We start from the raw sequence: 14,135 nt of genomic DNA, 5'->3' as shown, positions 1-14,135 counted from the left end.
ATCCCAGATGATATGCTGTACCTGATGTACTCATTATTGGTTGGCTGGTCTATAGATATAGAAGTATCATACTGACCTCCTTAAAACATACAATGAAAGCATGAACATGGCAATGATATTGAAGGGTAAGGATATGATGGGCAGAATAGCATCAGGAATTGTGCCTTGAGAGGTCAAGGTATAGATGGGAAGAGGGTGATGGAGTCTCCAAATAGGCCTTAATGTGTGTATTGTTTTGTTTAGGACAGTAAAAGATGTTTGCATGATATTTGCATTTGAACTGAAAGGGTGTCACTTGGCTGGTTTCAAAGATGTGACCAATGGATTACAAGCCAAGATGGTTGTTCACAATGTGTGCTTCATGTTTTGGCTACTCGCAATGCTTTTGTGGCTATCTTGTTGTTATGATCAGTGACCTATGCACTTTGTAAAGCTCTCTCTTGGAAGTCGCTTTGGATAAAAGCGTCTGCTAAATGAATAAATGTAAATGTAAGATAAGCACCCTATGCAGTGCATAGCATTTGAGGGTCAAGTAGATCATGCGTTTCCTTACAAAACACTAAAGTAACAAGGCGGTACCCAGACATGGGTTTGTACACATTGCATTAGCATTTTCTACTGTTGGTCCACATACAAATAGAGAAAAGACTGAATGAGAGTAAATACTACTAAACAAGTATGTAGTCAGTATTAGTTGTATTTCATTTCAATGTCCTCTGTCCTGAGTCATATCAGTTTGAAATACTCATGCCTGCCAGATGGATGTAATTTCAAAGACTTTTTGACCGTGATCTGATCATTCCAGCATTGTGGCCGAAGGGAATATTTATAAGTTCTTACTTATCCTCAGTCTCTACATCCCAGAATCCTGCCTGCAGCAGTGACATATGCTTCAAAATACCATCCAAATGTAAAGCTTTGGGAAAGACAGCTTTTTCAAAAGCATTATTTATATGGTTAGAAATATACGTTGGCACAGCAACAATCCACCACTGTTTATTGTTCTATAAATAACGTCAACTACTCTCTGGAGTTGTAGTTCTAGCTGACAGACGACACTTTAAACATGTGAATCATTGGAACTACAGAACAGTTGGTGAGATTTTCATTTGATGTTTTGTACTCTCTTTTGTTTAGTATTAAACAAACGCTAGAGCTTGCTTTCCAGCCTGTTTGAACTGACAACAGAAGATCTTTAAAAATCAAAACCTTCTTGTGATTCGTCACCCCTCAGCTTTGGGACACTGTTGAATGTGATCGTAACAGACTGACTAGGGATCGGGAGGATGTGTGTAGGGGTCAATTCGGTGTCAAACGTCCTCCCACTGCTTAAAACACCCCGCATTGCTACAGCTCAGCCGCTGATTGGATGGGAAATCATTTGGGAGCAGAATTGAAAATTCAGTCACAAGGCTATGAAAAGAAATCCAATCATCTTTGAAATCATTAAACGCAATTGTTCCATCTAGAGCGACAACAAAATATAAGCCTTATGAAGACAGTTAGAAATGCACTTGGAAGTGAGAATGTCAGCCCCAGTAGTATTTATGTAAGCTACTGTGAAGCGGAGAGAGCAGGGAGAGAGGATTCTGGGTACTGGCACACCTGGCATGTTTTGTGTTCCATGGGGGGGGGGGGGTAATAACCATAAACATATTTTTAATCAGTGCTGTTGTTGTGATGCCCCAACACAGTCTTCAGTCTATGTCTTAGAAGTGGCAGATAATGTCTGGAAAACACAGCTGCCAAAAAAAAATTCAACATTTGCTGCAGTGCACCATGAGAGATATCATGTCTTCTGAAATAGAGCAATTTACTCTGTGGGCCACCCAACATCTTCCCAACACCTTGTTTTCAACTGTTACTCATGCTTCATGAAGGAATTGCCAATTGACAGAACTCATGGAATTGCAATGCATCTGACCAGACTATCAACAAGTGTGCATGGTATTGTGGACGTTTAAAATGTCTTCTAGTGTCATCTTAGTCGAACACAATATTAATCTATTAATGTAATGTAAAACTGGAACATGTATACAATTTTCACCACAATCAAAGTTAATTCACCACAGCACTGCAGAGAGATGCATCTTTGTTATTTACTCCTCAGCTTAGTTGCAAATTATATATTTCCAAAGGCTCTTGTTGTGGTCTCACTCTGGAACCAAACTACACAATCCTTCCCACCCAATTGAATGTTTTGATATCATTTTTATAGAAATGGAGATCTGGTGTCATTGTGAAGGTGTACTTTCTCTCAAGGCCAGTGAGACAAGTCACTCACAAAGCCAGTCGCTCCAAGAGGACCCCTTAACAATCGCAGAGCTAGCTGATGACATGGCAACTGACGCTGGCGCAACCATGGTAACTGGCTTTCAAGGAAACAAGTGTGGCAGGAGAGTTAGGACATGCATTATCTGTGGAATCTCAGAGAAGGACGAGAGCCAGGGCCGCTCCCTCCTGCTCCTCAGACCTCCTCTGTGCACGCGTCATGAAAAAGAAAGTTGGATGCTATCTCTAGACGCAATGACGATCTGTTTAGTCAATTGTAAGGACAGACACTCTCCTCAACCCACCGTCGTGGACGTGGCACATGACAATGGAACGCCAACGTGTGTGTCCTCTGCTTTCTTGTTTAATGCTGCCAACAGGGCATCCCTGTTGGATGACTGCTAGGCGAGACAAACTGATGGCAGAGCTGGCCAGTAACAAGCTTGCTCCAAACGTCTGTACTCTTATGCTGCCGCCCCCTAATTGCTGCCTACCGCACTGGAGCGTGCAGTCACGGTGGAAGTGTTATCCATACAAGGGAAGGTGCTCCTCTCTAACCCCCGAGGACACCCCAGCCCAGCCTATCTGCCATCACTTTGGGCTGAGCTGCAGCAGAGAGGATGACTCCAAGCCTAGAGGCTAACAGAATAATTTGGCCATAGTTGGTTTCAGCTGACGAATGTGAAGACAAAAAAAAACTATGTTCGAGAGGAAGGTGTTCTAGTCCAAGACTGTCCGAGGTCATATTTCCGCTTGTAAAACGAAATTAGAGCCGCAAAACTACACAACTCGCTTTATACATTATGAGCGACATCGCTGTGGGCGTTCAATCATGGGGTAAGTCTGTCAAACCTTTAGTTCTGTTTCACCATTGTGAAACAGCCAAGGGACCCACATTCACAGAAGGGACATGCGTTGTGCTTTCCTGGCAGGGACCTCCCTGTGTGTTTTATCTCCTGAGAACAATCACCGGAGTGAAGGATGTGAGGCAAGGTGAGAGGCCTTCAGCAGCCCACCTGGGACAGCATCTAACGCTACGTCACTTCGATGTTGACTTTCGTGTCTGACACCGTAATAAGCGTGGAAGTTGTGAGGAAGAGCAATGTGTCTCATGTGTTGCGTGAGCTCGCTATCTATCAGCACCCCTGACAGCTCTTTGATAGGAGTTTTCGGAGTGATTGAGATATCTCAGTTGTGTCAGGATGAGAAGGTTTCACGCACACGCACTGTACACTGTAGGTGGGGACACATTCAAATACAAAATACCACTTTACCTTTGAGGAGCATCTGCATGGAATGTCTAGTCAAGAGGTCCGTTTAACCTGGAATTGTGTCTGTCCAGTGTCCCCTGAAACCCATACATACGCATTAGTTCAGCAGACCAAAACCTTGTTGTCAGGCAAGATTCAATACCATTCATTATATAAGCACAATGGCACATTTGACGGTTATGTATCGACCCCAAAAAAAGATCAATCTGCCATTCCCTTCACAAAAGCCCCGGCAAATGATCTGTGCAGACAGAGCTCGTGTCACATCCACACGTGGCTCCCTCCGACTGCCCTTCTCTCCAGGTCAGATCCATCAGATCAGGCTGGAGCCACTTGGATGATGGCAGGTTGGGGGTGACATGCGATACTATGAGGACTCGAACCCTGACACTCCTGCAGACAGAGAGAGAGACTCCACTCAGCGGGCCCAGGGCCAGCACCAGCCTATAGTATAGTTGGATTGGGATGACCATAAATGTTTAACTATCCTTTAAATGGCACAGGAAGGAAGGAAGAATAAGCTTGAGTGCTCGCTGCAGCGCCGGTCCATACAGCCAGCACCCCTCTTGATTTTCCTCCGCCTAAAACGTGATGAGCGAGGAGCTAGTTTGTGTGCGCAGCCTGGTCGATGAAGCGTGCTGTCAGCGTCGAGGGGGACATCCATTGGGGGACCCGGAATCAATCGACGGTGGGCATACGATTTCATCCGATCATCCCGGGTGCTCTGTATGCTCCCTGGGTTTAATTAGAATCAGTTTTAAATATTTATGGCTGATGTCCCTACTGTAATCCTGGGAGGAAACAGGATAAGGAGAGAGGGAACCTGATGACACCAAACACACTCTCTGACAGCTTCAAGCTGCCTGCCCATTAATTAATTACCCTGATGGGATGGGGCAGTTTATTTTATTTTGCTTGTTTTATACTTCTCCTTGTGGTATTAAGTGGCTGTGTGTTGTTTTTGTTGTTGTTGACATGGCAGTCGAAATATAAAACTCCCCCCAAAATTATTAAAACTCAATTTGAGCTTTAAGTAGGGGGAGATATACTTTGTAGAGAGAGGTAGACAATGAGAATAAAAGGGAGCGAGATAGAGAGGGAGCAGAGATGTATTAACCTATTGGCTGCAGAGGAAAAAGATTGAAAGAGAGAAAAATGCAGCCAGAGTTAATCAGTCAAAGAAGTGTTTGGAGTGTGTGGAAGAAGTACTGCAGGAAAGTACTGCAGGAAAGACAAAGAGAGAGAGAGATGTATAAGTTAGAGAGAAAGACGACAGAGAGGACAGGGTCACGGCCTTGACTAACGCGCCCATATGGCGGTGAGGGTGGGAGGATGCTTGGCGGGGGATCGGAGGGGAGGGGGAGTTGCTGCATGAATATGCATCCCTTCTCCGTCAAGTCTCCAGCAGGTTCACAGCCTGACCATTAGGCTGGGGGTAGACACTTAACACAGATCACACACACCATTTCACCTTGCCGTACGGGGGCACCGCCCATATGTGTCTGCCCAGGGTCATCTCTCTCTCGTTTCCTCTTTTTTCTTCCCTTCTGTCTCTCGCACTCTGTCTCTCTTGTTCTTGCTCTCTCGCTCAGTCTATGAAAAACACAAAACACTGCTTAGCTGGGGAGCAATAACTTTAGTTGGAAGTATCACCAAAGTAAAGTAAGTGTTGAACGCAGAGACTCTCCTCCAGAAAAAAAAAAGGTTTGGTTTGAAACCATGCCAAGGCCCATCAAGGGTCAAATCATTTTGCTGAAGCAAACCATCGGTCCTCATAAGATTCAACTGGTGTCTGTTAGTGTGAGTGTGTGTTGATGGATACGGACAAGGCTGAAGGTCAGAACAAATACAACAGCTGTCTCCAGCGGCGGCCCCTCTTTACTGAAGCCGCTCGAGACAGCCCCGCCCCCCCAGGAGGCCTCATCAGGAAGGCCAGACACACAGATAGCTCATCCCCCTTTACAGTCACTTCATCTAGAGGACTAACAGAGGGGTTTAAACGGTGTTTGTGGAAGAGAAATAAGGTCATTGTTGTACTGTAGACACCAGCAAATTGCAATTAATGACACGAACGACTCCCGTTTTGGCTTGAATCATCTTTGCTAAATTGTGTCTTTAATGTTACAATCTGTGCTTCCCCGCCATTTATCACCAGAAGGTCACATCATGGCTTAATGGGGGATACTGGGATGAAGTGATGACCTGTTCTTTGCACTTGATCTGGATGTCGTCACAGTAAATCATATTCATTACTATGCACGTAACGCAGTGCAAACGCAATGCAGCTGTGGATGAGTCCGTTGTTTATCAGTTGTAGTGTACCCTGTCCTGTTAATGCGGGTGACAAATCCCGCCCCCCATCCCTCCTCCCCTTTGCTCTCCTGGGGGAGCCAATCATTTGTCTCCATCTGACGGTGACACCAGTTCAGCGCCGTACCTCCCAGGACTGCACTTCTCCGCTGGTGGTCGCTCCGCTCTCCCTCATCCCCCTCTCCCTCATCCCCCTCTCCCTCATCCCCCTCTCCACTCCTCTGGCTCACTTGCAGCGCTGTCTCTAATGTCTGCTTGGGAGCAAATTAATCTATTAATATCAAGAGGCGAGTTAATCACATCGAAGAAGGCCGCACTGAGGGATGTACGGAGGTGTCACGACCGTGTGACACAGGGAATGGACTGAGGGGCTAATAGACTGAGCCAAGGCTGGCAGGAAGGGGTGAGGAGGGGGGGAGGAATGAGGGACGAAGGTAAGTTGAGGAGGATGAGTGAAGGATGAGTGTAATTGCAGAGGGAAGAGAAGGGAAGGGCTGGGGAAGGGGTTGCTGGGGAGGGGGTGGTGGTGGGGGTTGGGGGGGCATGCAGGGCACGGGAGGAGAGACCAGAGGGGGCTGGCCATTTATCTGACTCTGCTCATTTGGCACAGCAGCGGTGGCAAAGTCAAGTTCAAAGCAAAGGCATCCCATTTTCAAAGCATTAAGATGCGTGGTTTACCAGCTACCATGGTTACCAGATGCATGGTTTACCAGCTACCGGCTATAGCATGTTTGAATCAGCTCCAAAATGTGTTATTTTTAACAATATGTTATGATAAACATTACCCACTTGGTTTCAGGGTTTACCTATGTGAAAAGATAAACTGTAGGCCTTTGGTTGAGACTCTGACAAGGTGGTAAAAATGTTTTTTTCATGCTAGAAGGTTCACATTTGCGATGTTGCATACAAAACCTTCAGTCAGACTGTGAAGACACAGGTGCTCAATTGAACATCCCCCATGTCCCAGGAGACTGGAGTTTCAATCACTTTCGGGTGATTTTGCAAAAGTGTTGTTTATTACCCCCTCTCTCTCTCACACACACACACTCACATACACGCTCTCTCACTCTCTCTCACTCACACAAGTTAATGCAGCTGTTGTGGGGACTCACAATTCAGTCCAATTAAAAAAAATTGTTTTCTCTAACCCTCAATCCTAACCCCCTTCCTAACACTAAAACGACCACTAACTCCAAACCGAAACCCTTAATGTAATTCTAACCCAAACACTAATTCAAACACCAACCCTAAACTCCCCTAGAAACAGCATCTAAGAATGTCCTCACAATTACATGTGTCTTTGTTACCTATTCTTTGGGGGGACATTAGGTCCTTACAGCATAATAGCTAGTACACAAACACACACTCGCAAACACACACAGCACGCACAGAATACACACACTCATAGACACACACAAAGATCCTTTTTCCAATGGCAGTGTTTACTACAGTAAAAAGATACTGTACATCAATAATCTGATCCTTATCCTTGTTGTTTTAGGGGCTCGGTGGTGTGGTAAGCTAGTAAGCCAACACCTCACCTGGAGGTGTGCATGACCAGGTGAGGCGTATGACATGTTTATTCACGTCAGCGACCCCTTTCACCCTCCTGTCCGTCTGGTCATTTAGCGTGCGGTTCACATGGAATATGTAAGGGAAGCTCAGTCACCCCTTCTTTCAACCCTCCCACTAGGACACGCACTGTCTGAATTATTTACGTCAAGTCGCTCCTCCGGTTAAACTTTAATTTGCTTAATTTGAAGATTACTCATTTCCCCCCTTTCAAAACAAAACAGCAAGAAAGAAATGATATTTGCTTCCATTTTGACTTGTGCACAGCTAGAAATGGTCCCTCAAATTGTGATGTTTGGTCTTGTTTTGGACCTCAAATTGTGATTTTTGGGATCAACTCTTCAGTTGAAACTATTTTTTAATGAATAATTTAAGCAGACAAGTAAACAACAGATTGACATTGTTGTTTGCCACAAAATCATTGTGATGAGACAATGTGCACAGAGGCATAACTGTTTTTAAAAATTCATTAACATTAAAATTCAGGTATTATAATGAGAAATTGGATACTGGCTGTCCTTGCATGAAGAGAATGGAAGGACACAAACTATATGATCCATGTTTTTGATACTAAACCAACTTTCTGACATTGCATATAAAAGGTTAGCATCAAGAGTCATTTATTTACTCCCCAACATTACAACGCTTTTCTTGGTGACGTCTGCCTGATGAATGGCTGGGTATCCCCCTCAGAGTAGGAGAGAAAGAGATAGACATGATACGAGAATGGGTAAGAGAGGACAGAGGGAAACACAGTGCCAAAAAGATAACGAAAAGAAAGATAGATCCAAAGAAAGAGAATGGCTCTAAAAAAAGAAGAGAAAGCGAGAGACGGAGAGAAAGTGAGTTAGCCTCCGTGTGCCAGCCAGTTTCCTGGCCACTTCCTGCCCAGGGCAGGAAGTGGCCCCCAGGGCAGGAAGTGGCCCCCAGGGCAGGCAGTGGCCTCCAGGGCAGGAAGTGGCCCCCAGGGCAGGAAATGGCCCCCAGGGCAGGAAGTGGCCCCCAGGGCAGGAAGTGGCCCCCACGGCAGGCAGTGGCCCCCAGGGCAGGCAGTGGCCTCCAGGGCAGGAAGTGGCCCCCAGGGCAGGAAATGGCCCCCAGGGCAGGAAGTGGCCCCCAGGGCAGGAAGTGGCCCCCACGGCAGGCAGTGGCCTCCAGGGCATGCAGTGGTGGTAAATATCAGCCAGGGCACAGAGATCATAAGAGACTACATGTGTTGTGATATGTTTACAAACATTGATCCTGAAAAACCCTAGCTAATGCATGCTATCTCCAATGACCTCTATCCAGTAACACCCATCTTGTTGCTTTGCGCCCTCTGAGAACTAAAGTTGGCCTCCGAATTGGTCCCTTTCTCTTCAGACAAAAATGTTTTGAATTAATGTACTGTTTAAGGAGCCGTCAACATCTGCTCTCTCAGAATGGGTTATTGAGTTTGAACCTCCAGTTGAGCTTCAGTGGAGAGCAGAAATTGAAAAAAATATGCAATAGAGCTCTCCTTTGTTCTAAGTCATGTTTACTGATAACTCACTCGCTTTCAGCCTCCACACACACACACTCACACACTCACTCACACACTCACTCACTAATGCACGGCCTGCATGCCTGTACCTTCACGCCCACCCATGAAAACACAAACCCTGCCCTGAGTACTCTCAACGGGATGTCTGGATGACAAATGCAAGCACTTAACAAACAGAGTGTTGCATGCGCACTGTTTACATTAACCACTTTAGGAACCAATGTCTTCTACAAATGATCTCTGAACCCTCATGTCTATGCTGTTAATATGATATGTGAAGGTGGGGGTTTGCTATGCTGATGGAGGCATTGCTCCAGGCCTCTACACCCCTTTCTCCCTCCTTAACTCCGGGGGGGGAGGGGGGGGGGTTGGTTTGATATGCGCCTGCCTGCCTCCCCAATCTGCCCAGTTGAATACAAATGATGACAGATCCCTCTAGCCTGTGACCCTCGTACAGCTTTATCAATAATACATCAATAGAGGGTGAAGGCATCAATTTGTCTAATGAAGAAAAACATGCAAGGAGTTTCTCATACAGTTTGTAGACACCGCTGGAAGATTTTTTTTTACACATACCGATTCACCAAACGCCATGCAATACTTTCAAGCTGATATTCTATCAATGTGCAGTACCCTCAATCCAGCATAGCCTAACACTATGAGTTGCTGACACATTTTCAAGTCGAGATCTGCATATATATATGTATATGTATATATATATATATATATATATATATACATATACATATGACACCAGCGGTGGTTGGCAGAACAAAAAAAGTTATTTTATCACTGCTGTTACATAAAAAGATATACATTTGTCTGCATCTGTGTGTGCTTGTGGCTAGCTAATTAGCGACATTCTAAGAATGACTTCCTGAACATTCTAAGGTTGGTGAAAAGTGTTGGACAGCTACACAAGGCTCAGTGGAAACACGTCTTGTGAATGACATTTCCATCAACCATGGGTCCTTTCTTTTAAATCGTCATTGGCCAGCTCAGATATGACTCAGGAGAAGGTTATCCTGCATTTCCAGGGGCTGTGTTTTCTTATGGAGTCACAGGTAGCGCTAAAAATGATTGCCCTGTAGCGTTGTGAAAAGCCAGCAACGGTGCTCTGGCGGATTTTGAAGAGACAGAAAACTAGAGAAGGAAAGAGTAAAAGTCATAACTTTTTCTCCTCTCGGTGACACAGGCCCCCTGGTGTGTCATCTTAACATACTTAATATCCTAAACACCGCCATGAGGAGTATTAGGGTCTTAGATCTGCGTTTCATACTGCTGAAAGAAATGGAAATGCACCTTTCTAAACTGTTTTGTGTCATTGATAGTGGTGGGTGTTTGTTGTCAGGCAATTAGTCGTGGGTGGTTTCATATGATGCCTCAACTAAATAAAAGTTCCAAGGGTGGTACAATAATGACTGATTGTTAGTGCAGATTTTTTGTCGTGCCATGCCATGAGGTGTGTGCCGCTTACTGTGCATGTCTTGCATTTCGGTCTCTCTATCTCCATGTCTGTGACACTGACACTTTCATCTTTCATTCTTGGTACCTCTTGCACTGTACCAACTGTTAACATGGTGCCTCTGTTAATTGCACGGTTGCGCAGCTGTCCTTTTATCTCTTTATCTAAATGTATTTGTTTACATTCTTTTATGTCTAATAAAATCATATTCTATCTGAAAGTTTAGTTTAAAGTTTTTACGTTATATTTTTGCACTCGCTACCCTTTTGGTTTTAATGTTGTATGTAGCAGGGCTCCCACAAGAATTTCAGTCCCAGTGTTACCTTGTGTGACCTGTGCAAATGACCAAGAACATCCTCTGACACTCCATCCATCCATTCATCCATCTATCCATTCATCCATCTATTCATATATTCCTTGGTCTTCCTATATGTCTGTGGTGCTCCCTCTCTTATTACCAGGTTGCATTGCAAAGATCCCAACAACTGGTCTGTCAACACACCTCCCCCAGTCTATTCAGAAGCTTTTTATCTCTGCTTGATACAGTCTCCCTTTCAAGTTTAAAATCAATACAAAATAAAGCGAAGCAGTGAAGGCTGTCACAGTACAGTTGCTCAGATCAAACTAGTAGTAGTCGTATCTCTACTAGGGCCATGTCCCCTATTTCAGTAACGTCAAAATAAATGGCACCAAAGAGAGATTCTGGAAAAAAGTCTGACAATGGAGAACAAGATAAGACAAGCATATGTACTGTGACACTTTTACAAATTCATGACATTTCAATAATTTATCACCACTGCCCTAAGTCTACAGAATGGTTAAAAAAATTAATATTCTAAATCTATAACCAATTTTAAAGACCATAACTTTCCGTCAAATTTCAATATCACTTCCGACGTTCTTCCACTTGGGAACGGAGATCTAACAGTGCGTGAACCTATCTTCGGAAGGAAAATAAAAATACCTTATGAACAGTTTCACCATCTGTTTCACGAAACAAATTCACCTTTCCCATCGGTTTTCCTTTTCCCTGTTGGTCTGCTTCATCTGTGGGGTTGTGTGAAGGTAGATTGTATCTGATGCTTCATTAAATCACTGCCGCAAATTCACAATGACATCATGCACACTGCAACATTGCAGATGGGGGTAAAAATGATCTTTACGAGGAAGGTTTGAGTACATGAGAGCTGGATTGTAACAATTGAATGTCACCTGCACATAGTCACAGTAGCAGAAAGCACATGACCCATTAAAAGGCTTTTAGTGTACCTCATAATAACCTATTACTTTCCAAATCTATTTTTCTGACTATTTTTCTGACGCTAATGTCAATGAACAGAGAAACCAGAAATCCATAAATGCAGTTGACAGATTCAACATTCCGCCAGGGCCCTCGTCGTCCTCAGCAAACATAATGACTTGAAACGTTGACAGAAAGTATACATTGTCAATTAGGTTGGTCACATTTGATTGAAGAAATAAATCCTGTGAGGCCTCAGTTGATTCGTTTTATGATAGTGATAATGCTCACTGGGTGAGAGTATATCATGGCTACGGTCATGGCTAAGGGAAAAGGTGGTCATTAGCATGTGGGAGTCAATGTTCATGATACTCAGTCCCCATGCTTTGACAAGCACATAAAACATGAACACCTCTAGATATCTCTTTGTAGCTTGCTCCCATCGCTCTCCTTTTCTTCCTCCCTCATTCATCCTTTCTTTTTCCCTCTCACCTTCTCTCCCTCAATCCTTCTTCCCATTTTCTTACCTCCTCTCCCTCTCTGTCCTGTGTGCATGATCTACCATAAAACGGTATGTTTATGCCCACAGGAGTGTTAGCCTCCGATCACAAAACAGGCGACCGTAAACAACGTGGTTAACCTCGCCACCTGGAAGCATAATGCTCCACTAGAAAACAGAAAGCTCGGCAGAATGAGGAACCCACGGTGCAATTCCAGCAGACGCCCTTTAACGGTGTTCTTTTACGGGCCCTCGACATAAAGAGAGCTCGCAGTAAATGACATGCAGGAGTGGAGGATGGATGGATGAAAGGATGGGTAGAACCCATTAGAAAATAAGACAAGCGTGCATAGTGCAGGTAGCCTAGTGTACGTTAGAGAGACCTCCTAACCAAACAGATGACATAGACAATGATCCTACTGAAGATCACATTTGTTTAGACCCGACCTTGCAGCCTGTGACAGATGAAACAAAAACACCCCGTCTGGTTTTCCGTTTCCTGATTGAATGGAATGGATTCAAATAAATAGTGCGTTGGCCTCCTTTGTGGACTTTCAATGGGGAGCGAGAGACCTTGTGTGTGAGGTTCAGGCACAAACAGAAATATTTGTAACCGTTCTTCGAGCTGTGCATTCTTCAACTGGAATCTTCACTTAGAACGTGCTGTCAAAGCTGATATACTGTACCAGGCCAGAACATAGGTAATAGAATAGATTAGCGTTCCATGTCTTCCCGTCCTGTCGACGCCCTTGTCATGTTTTTGTATTAGAAACTGCAAGTGGCAGCTCAGATCTAAGACGGATTCGAGAGACCGCAGATAGAGTGCGACTAGTTTGGTTTGTTATATGTTTTAGATCAACACTTGTATTATTGTTTTTGTTGATTTTATGTAAAGCACTTTAAGCTGCAATTCTTGTATGAAAAGTGCTATATAAATAAAGTCTTACTTACTTACATTACCTGTTTCATGATAATCTATTAAATGAAATGTCCCAAAAGGGGCCAAATACAGTTTCTTAAAACAAGCATCTCTTTAATGTCAGTGCAACCCATGCTCCTGTAGGCTGGCCTATTTGCTGTATATGCACCAAATATACTTCTCTTGAAAAGAACATGCCTCAAATCCCTGTGAGCTTGTCTGTGTCAGTCCGCCCTGCATTCCCCACCACCCAGCCCCCCCTCCTCCCTCCCTCCCTCCCTCCCACCCACCCACCCACCCACCCACCCTCCCACCACCACAACCCTCCGCAGCATCAGGACCACAAAAGCAGCTGCCTTAAGTGTCCTTCTGCCTGGCAGGGCACCACTTCAGACAGAGTGGCAGACAATCATTTTGAAATGTTCAGATCCAAAAAACCCTGGAGGTTTTCCTCACACGTCCTGAGAGTGCTGATCAAGCCCATCCAGAGACACCTGGCCGCAGACGGTCCAACTGCACTCCTGGGCGTTTTCCAACCTGCGCATGTATAGTAGGCATGGCTATACACGTGTCGGTGTGGTTTGAGCAGCAGCACCTATGCAGATGCTAATTTTCTATTGTTGTCAATAAGTCACCCGATGTACTTATCTAAACATACTCTTCAGAGGCTAATTTGTCATCCGACATATTTCAAGGAAGCTTGTGATAGCAGTCTCGTTTTACTGCTCAGGTTCAATGAGCAGCTATGATCGCTGCTAAATGTTATTTGATATAACTATCAACCCCCCACTCCCCTTGTGTGGCAACAGCAAGGAGCACTGAGGGGGAAGTAGAGCAAATCAAATTGTCATCCCGTATGCATGATCACCCTCCTTGCCTGCGCCAGGGCACACGGTCAGACTTTCCACACAATGAAGCCACAGCTCAAGAGAGAGCCTCGAACGCCCCGCGGGCCATCAAAGCCAAAACCGAGGGCAATGAGGGTGGGTAGTAGTAGTTTTGATTAAGAGTGCAGCTGGAACGGAGTTGTCGTAGCGTGACAGATGGGGAGGGGGCATAAGGACTT

At 44.7% G+C, this 14,135-nt stretch overlaps 1 protein-coding gene across 4 annotated transcripts in view; it reads right to left on the bottom strand.

Annotated features, from left to right (window-relative positions):
- Positions 1 to 14,135, bottom strand: part of slitrk4 (SLIT and NTRK-like family, member 4) — a 132,363-nt gene that overhangs the window by 20,975 nt on the left and 97,253 nt on the right. For 3 of the 4 annotated variants that reach the window (XR_009932051.1, XM_062476833.1, XM_062476834.1), the window contains exons 3-4: positions 5,014 to 5,135; positions 3,546 to 3,619 (exon numbers count right to left, since the gene is read on the bottom strand). The gene's annotated coding sequence lies outside the window, so the exon portion shown is untranslated. The remainder of the gene's footprint in view (positions 1 to 3,545; positions 3,620 to 5,013; positions 5,136 to 14,135) is intronic. The other variant, XM_062476835.1, reaches the window with a different exon arrangement.

The sequence above is a fragment of the Osmerus eperlanus genome, chromosome 13, assembly GCF_963692335.1.
Source record: "Osmerus eperlanus chromosome 13, fOsmEpe2.1, whole genome shotgun sequence".
NCBI lineage: Eukaryota > Metazoa > Chordata > Actinopteri > Osmeriformes > Osmeridae > Osmerus > Osmerus eperlanus.
This window is presented reverse-complemented; position numbering and strand designations above follow the sequence as displayed.